Genomic DNA, 7,089 nt, shown 5'->3' with positions numbered 1-7,089 from the left:
ACCACTTACATTTCTATGACCTGATGTGTAATAGAACTGAACTTGAAGTACCCGTTTAATACCCGGAACCGGTGGGTACCCGGCTGTTTAATAGGGTCCGGTTCTGGGCCAACTAATTTAGGAACCGGACCCGGAACCGTGGGGACCCGGAACCGGAAAAAATAATAGGGTCCGGTTCCGGGTAGTATGATACCCTGGAGGAACCGGACCCGTTGACATCCCTAATTGAAACATTCTTAGAGGACGTTATTATATAGTTGTTATTCACAAACTATTTTTCGTCAAAGTAAGCAATTTTCAAAGTGATTGAAACATATCATGACTTTCGTCACTAGGTAAAGATGAACTTGGCCAAAGAAAAAGCTTACCAACACATATTTCGAGAAATAGATAGGCGAGATAAACTCGACTCGAAATAGCAAATGTGTATAATCAAAGTCTATATAGCAAAACGACTTTTGTCTCAAAATAGGAGATAGAGTAGATAGACTTTTGAGTGATAGATAAGTTCAAGTCTCCACATATATTTTTGTCGATGAAGTTCCACCAGTTCCTTGAGTAGTCCTTCGTCTTATATGATGATTGCCATGGAGTTTTTGATCTCAACTACACTTTCTATCTTAGTCCGAGACATAGCTATACTAGTATACTAGAAATCAAGACTTATAGTTTTGATCACTAACATTTACAAACATGCATGAGATAGCAATGAAAAAGCGGGGGTACAACAACCACACCCAATATTTCGCTTAGCAATCTGTATGGACAAAATCCAATATACTTTCAAGAGAATCAATAAGCCTCAATCTAAATAAAGTATATCAAAGAGTTATATCTCTCTTTCTTGATTCAATTCTTACTCAAGCATATAGAAATCTACGAGTCTAATTGAATATAAGAGAAATCACTTGAACGGTACCAAAGACCAATGTTCAAGGATCAATCAATTTCAATCAACAACCAAAGGTCGGATTTCCAATTGATTGATTCAAACGCACAACCTGTGATATTTCAATTATATAACAAAATATAATGCGGAATAGAAATAACACAGACACCAAAATTTTGTTAACGAGGAAACCGCAAATGCAGAAAAACCCAGGGACCTAGTCCAGATTGAAAACCACATTGTATTAATCCGCTACAGACATTAGCCTACTACAAACTAACTTCGGTCTGGACTGTAGTTGAACCCCAATCAATCTCACACTGATTCAAGGTGCAGTTGCGCTCCTTACATATATGATTCCACCAGAATACTACGCACTTGATTCCCTTAGCTGATCTCACCCACAACTAAGAGTTGCTACGACCCAAAGTCGAAGACTTTAATAAACAAATCGGTATCACACAGAAAAGTCTACAGAATAGATACATCTATCTCCCACGGATAAACCTACAAGTTTTGTTCCGTCTTTTGATAAATCAAGGTGAACATGAACTAATTGATAACCCGGACTTATATTCCCGAAGAACATCCTAGTATTATCAATCACCTCACAATAATCTTAATCGACGCGGCGAAAGAAGATATTGTGGAATCACAAACGAAGATGTTTGTGACTACTTTTCTATCTTTCCTATCGGAGATAAATATCTCAAGCCAATCGTTACGATTGTACTCAACACGATAGAATCAGCAAGATTAGATCACACAACTACGAGAAAGTAGTATCGGTCTGGCTTCACAATCCCAATGAAGTCTTTAAGTCGTTAACCTGGTTTAAGAAGAAAATCTAAGGTTAAAGGAGAATCGACTCTTGCTAATACAACTAGTATCACAAGGAAGGTGTGGGGATTAGGTTTCCCAGTTTCTAGAGTTCTCCCTTATATAGTCTTTCAAATCAGGGTTTGCAATCAATGTTAGCTTTGTAACAAAGCATTCAATATTCACCGTTAGATGAAAACCTGATTAGATTCAAGCTAACATCTTTTAACCGTTAGATCAAAAACATAGCTTGTTACACACAAATGAAATGTACTATTTTGGGTTTATGTAACCGTACCCAAACATGAATATTTGTTGGTTCAACAATAGTTAACCAAATGGTTAGCCATATGAGCACTTTCATATCAACCATGTTCTTCTTCACTATAACTAGTTCAAATGACTCAAATGAACTAGCTAGAGAGTTGTTCAATTGCAAGGAAATCTTATGTAACTACACAAGACACAATCGAAGCAAAAACGATTTGTTTCACTCGAATCGGTTCATGAACTATATAGCCACGGTTTGCATTTAGCATTCCTTAGTTAATATGAATAAGTTCACAAACAATTGTCATTAGATATAACCACCTCAAGTTCGCAAACTTAGTTCGCGGACTTGAGCTCCCGGAAGGAGTTCACAAACTCCAGCAGATATTCTCGGGTAGAGAACTTCCCCCAGTTCGCGGACTGGGTTCGCGGACTTAGCTCACGCCACTATTCTGGTTCTCTTGATCAACAAAGTTCGCAAACTTCGGTTCAAGAAACAAAGGACTTATACATATATGTGTTTCCACACAATGCTTATATCCATCATTGGTTATATAATCTAAACTCTCATTTCAATCATTGAAACAATATTAGAGGACGTTATATAGTTGTTATTCACAAACCATTTTTCGTCAAAGCAATTTTCAAAGTGATTAAAACATAACATGACTTTTGTCACTAGGTAAAGATGAACTTGGCCAAAGTAAAAGCTTACCAACACATATTTCGAGAAATAGATAGGCGAGATATACTCGGCTCTAAATAGCAAATGTGTATAATCAAAGTCTATATAGCAAAACGACTTTTGTCTCAGAATAGGAGATAGAGTAGATAGACTTTTGAGTGACAGATAAGTTCAAGTATCCACATACCTTTTAGTCGATGAAGATCCACCAGTTCCTTGAGTAGTCCTTCGTCTTGTATGATGATTTCCATGGAGTTCTTGAGCTCGACTACACTTTCTATCCTAGTCCAAGACTTAGGTATAGTAGACTAGAAATCAAGACTTATAATTTTGATCACTAACATTGACAAACATGCTTGAGATAGCAACACATGCGAGTTCGACCGAGCAATGCTCTAACAATCTCCCCCTTTCTCAATTTTAGTGAAAAAACTATCAATACATATGGAATACAAAAATAAATGAATTAAGTTTTTTAGCTCCTGTTCCACATGCCTAATCTTCAACATTACTCGAAATCTTCGTCACTTCCAAGTACTCCAATGATCCCAAAGGTTGTAAGTTCAACATCATCGTTGTTAAAAATACGTAGCTATAACAACGAGAAAACAAGAGTTCTCAATCATTGTTATACAATGTCATAATATCATTATATAGCATCAAAGTTCAATTGCATCACAACTTCGACAATAACACTATGGTGATATGTATCACTCCCCCTTAGTCAGTCTTCCATCTCACATGGAAACCACTCCCCCTTACATAATGATCCGAAAACCATATGTATTTTCAGTGTGAACTACATATTATTTCTCCCCTTATTTGTCAATGAAATTGGCAAAGGTACAAAACAGGATCCTAATGAAATTTCCGAAAGAGACATTTCATGACCAAAATAAATCACATATCATCTTATTAAGATGCAATCATATAGCCGAATCTAAATGCATTCATCAAGGGGTTTATAAAGATACAAGATAACCCGTATAATATTCCACAACCGCACTCCCACAAAGATTTGACAATTAAGCATAAGTTCAATTAAGAACTCTCCCCCATAATATGTCATTCCCGAAAGAACAAGAAGAGCGACCTTAATTTCAAAAACAAAAGAAGGATTTCTTTCGACATAACAAATCACATACAAGTATGAATTTGAATCCAAAATACTCAATTAAATTAACCACAAGAGGACCCATGATTAATTTAATCGGAAATGCTCAACATAAGTGAACTTATGGAGACTCAAAAGTACACAATTAGATTAATCACAAGAGAACCCATAATTAATCTGATTGGAATACACAACCAAATTAATCACAAAATATAATCAATTTAATTGGTCATGCTCGACATAAGAGAACTTATGGAGCAACAACTAAATAACCAAACGAGAATGATTAATTTAGTTGAGCATGCTCGACATAAAGTACCTCTCGGAGCAACAACTAAGCTAAAAATAACTCAGTCGATTGTGCTCAACATAAGACACTTTATGGAACAACACAATATGTACACAAAAATTGCGGATCGGAGATCGACCTTATACCATGGAATAAGCAAGGATTCATTCTATTTTCCATCATCATTTGCATAATGATATACAATAGACATAATCCTTGAAAACAAAAGATATTAACGTATCTTCCATCAATAATTGACATAATAGGCTTAACTTTTGTAGTTTTCAAAAGTTCATTCCTTCTTTTATCAACACATGCATATCGACTTATAAAGGACTTAACTTTCGACAACGTATGGGACAATCACAGTTCACGGAAGCAAACACACATATCCCATAACAAATTACAATATATAAAACCATAAAGATTAATACTGCAAAAATCATCTTCCAAACAATCACTACAAAACAGAGGGCCTTTAGTGACAGTTTCAAAACCGTTATAAATATCAAAAAAACCCGTCACAAATGTGTCTTTGTGACGGGCGACATTCCGTCGTTACTACTGGGGTCACAAATGTTTTTTGTGACGGTTGAGAACATTTGTGGTGTATTGGTAAACCGTCACGAATAGTTTTTCTATTTGTGACGATCGGTCAAACCGTCAGAAGTCATTTTTTTCCGGTAACTGCTGTCGTCTGTGGATTTTTCTGTTGTGACGGTTTACAGACCCTCACTAACATATTAACTATTGGCCGCCGGTTTTTGCCGACGTTGCCGGAGATTGATACCGGTAGCCGGCGACGGATTTTGTCTTTCACACAAAAATTAAAAAGATTTTCAAAACTCACATCATTCGCACTACTGGATAACCTTCCATTGCAGAATTCTTATACCATTCCTAACAAAGTTGTACATTGATGCACTATAGAAACAACAGTAAGATGTTTCACTGTTTAAAAAACATAAATCTGGGAAACAAAACAACACCCAGAGAGTTCAAAAAGCTGGTAACTAAGATTATCAACATCCAAAATGCCTTTGGAAAGTTTGGGACATGATAAGAACACACCTGATGGCATAAAAACAAAAAACAGAGGCCATCCCATTCCCTTTTATTCAAAAAAACAAGCACCTGACTCGCCATAGTTATATCTATGTGCACCAAGATCTTCCATTCATGGACTGTTCCTGATCTCTGCGCCAGTCGATGGGGTAACAGTCTTGTATTTCCTGTAACATAAGCATTAGTGTCACAAAAATTTACATGGCAGGTTCAAAGTTTTAAAGAAATAATTTAGTGAAGCAACTCAGTTTACCTTAGTTCTGCCTCCAGTTTGGCAATCCTAATAAGCTGTGTTGGCAGTTCCCAGTTCATCATGCGCAAGAAGTGCCTCCAAATCAGCTATCCGTTGCACTGCTGCTTGATGTTCTGCAACAGAATTCTCCAGTTGTTGTCTAAGGTTCAAAACTTCAGCATTTGGGTCAGTGGTAGGATTGGTGGATGATTCTTCACTCTAATATTTCTTTGGCTTTACACCATTTCCTAGACATCGAACACGACCTACTTTATCTCGTCCTCGCACTTGGGCAAAAGCATCATGTCGTCCTTATAGCAAAATATCAGAACCTGGTTGGCTAGCTTGGATCTCTACTCCCTCCATTTCCTTCTACAGAAATATCAAAAAGAATAAGTGGTATTGCAAAAAACAAAAACAAACTTCTTCCTGATACTAAGAAAAAAAGAATAAATCACATTCAGATTTGTATCAGTCACGGTCCCTACCTAATTCATTATATAGACAAAATATCTGTGTCAACATACATTGCGTGGCAGAGAAAAAAACCCACAGATTCTTGAATTTGTGGTGTTCAAATCAACAACCAATGAGAACCTAGCAGAAGATATTCATGGATAGATATATCTAATCAATAATCCAGCACAAGTAGTCTATATAAAGAACCTGATGTCTATCAGTCATAACTCATCAAGTTCAAAATGCTGTAAACAAATTCAAAATTGATTAATAATAAGTTAAAAATACGGACAAATTCTACAGACACTTGTGGATCCATCAATACTTCATCTGGGTCTTCAGTTCTCTTCTTTTTAGTAAGGGTAACACCAAAGACCTCGTGACGTTTAGGATGAGCGGGTACAAGAAAACTTAAAATATTGAATCCAGTGTTTCATCGCTAAAACTAAAGGATAATACTTAATACTACTCATCTAGTCAGTACAACCAATGAAATGCTATATTTCATCAACACCAGACACAATATACAGAGGCATACATTTGAGATTTTAGACCAAAACCCCTTTGTGTACTTCCTTCACTGTGTCTCATATCCAAGCATACTTCGACACATGCCAGTTTCAAAACATGATGCATACAGATCTCAGACAAGCCTCATTAATTCATTTTCATTTCTAACAAGATCTATATGCTCGCACACCGGCATACAGTACCCACCGACTGCATACAAACTCAATCTAGCACATATAACCCTAGTCCATATTAACAAACAAATATAATCAAATGGCATAATTTTGAGCTTAACATAGATGGTTCCGTACAAAATAAAACTACTTACCACTAGATACACAAAAAAAAGAACTTCATTGCACATGATCCATATTTATCTTCTGGCATAACAAATTTTGGAATTCCAATTTAGTGATAGTGTTTTACCAGTGAAAGGATTAAACATGGACCAAAGCTTATTCCTAAATCGACGATCAACGCCAAGAAATCTAAACCAAATACGTTTTTGGGAACCATTAAATCATCAACAAAAATAAGTTTAATCAATCTATGAGTTCGCAAATGCATGAGAAACCAAGCTCATTACCGTCACTGAATACATATTAAGTAATTTGTAACAAACCCATGAAAGTGTTTAACACGAATCAGCCATTGCTAGCACAAAATCATGACAAGCCAAATCTATTCAATCATGCACATAATCAGGACAACCCATATCTTAAATCCTAACAGAGAAATTTGGGTAGAACATTTTTGC

General features: G+C 36.2%; 1 long non-coding RNA gene across 1 annotated transcript; it reads right to left on the bottom strand.

The window, feature by feature from the left end:
- Positions 1-4,927: 4,927 nt before the first annotated feature.
- On the bottom strand, positions 4,928-5,813 carry LOC113278416. The gene is made up of 2 exons (XR_003325505.1): positions 5,385-5,813; positions 4,928-5,298 (listed from the first exon to the last, which is right to left on the bottom strand). It is a non-coding gene; the product is annotated as an uncharacterized LOC113278416 (long non-coding RNA).
- Positions 5,814-7,089: the final 1,276 nt, after the last annotated feature.

This window comes from Papaver somniferum, chromosome 5 (assembly GCF_003573695.1).
Source record: "Papaver somniferum cultivar HN1 chromosome 5, ASM357369v1, whole genome shotgun sequence".
Classification (NCBI taxonomy): domain Eukaryota; kingdom Viridiplantae; phylum Streptophyta; class Magnoliopsida; order Ranunculales; family Papaveraceae; genus Papaver; species Papaver somniferum.
The sequence above is the reverse complement of the archived record's forward strand: the minus strand, read 5'-3'. Positions and strand labels throughout refer to the sequence as shown.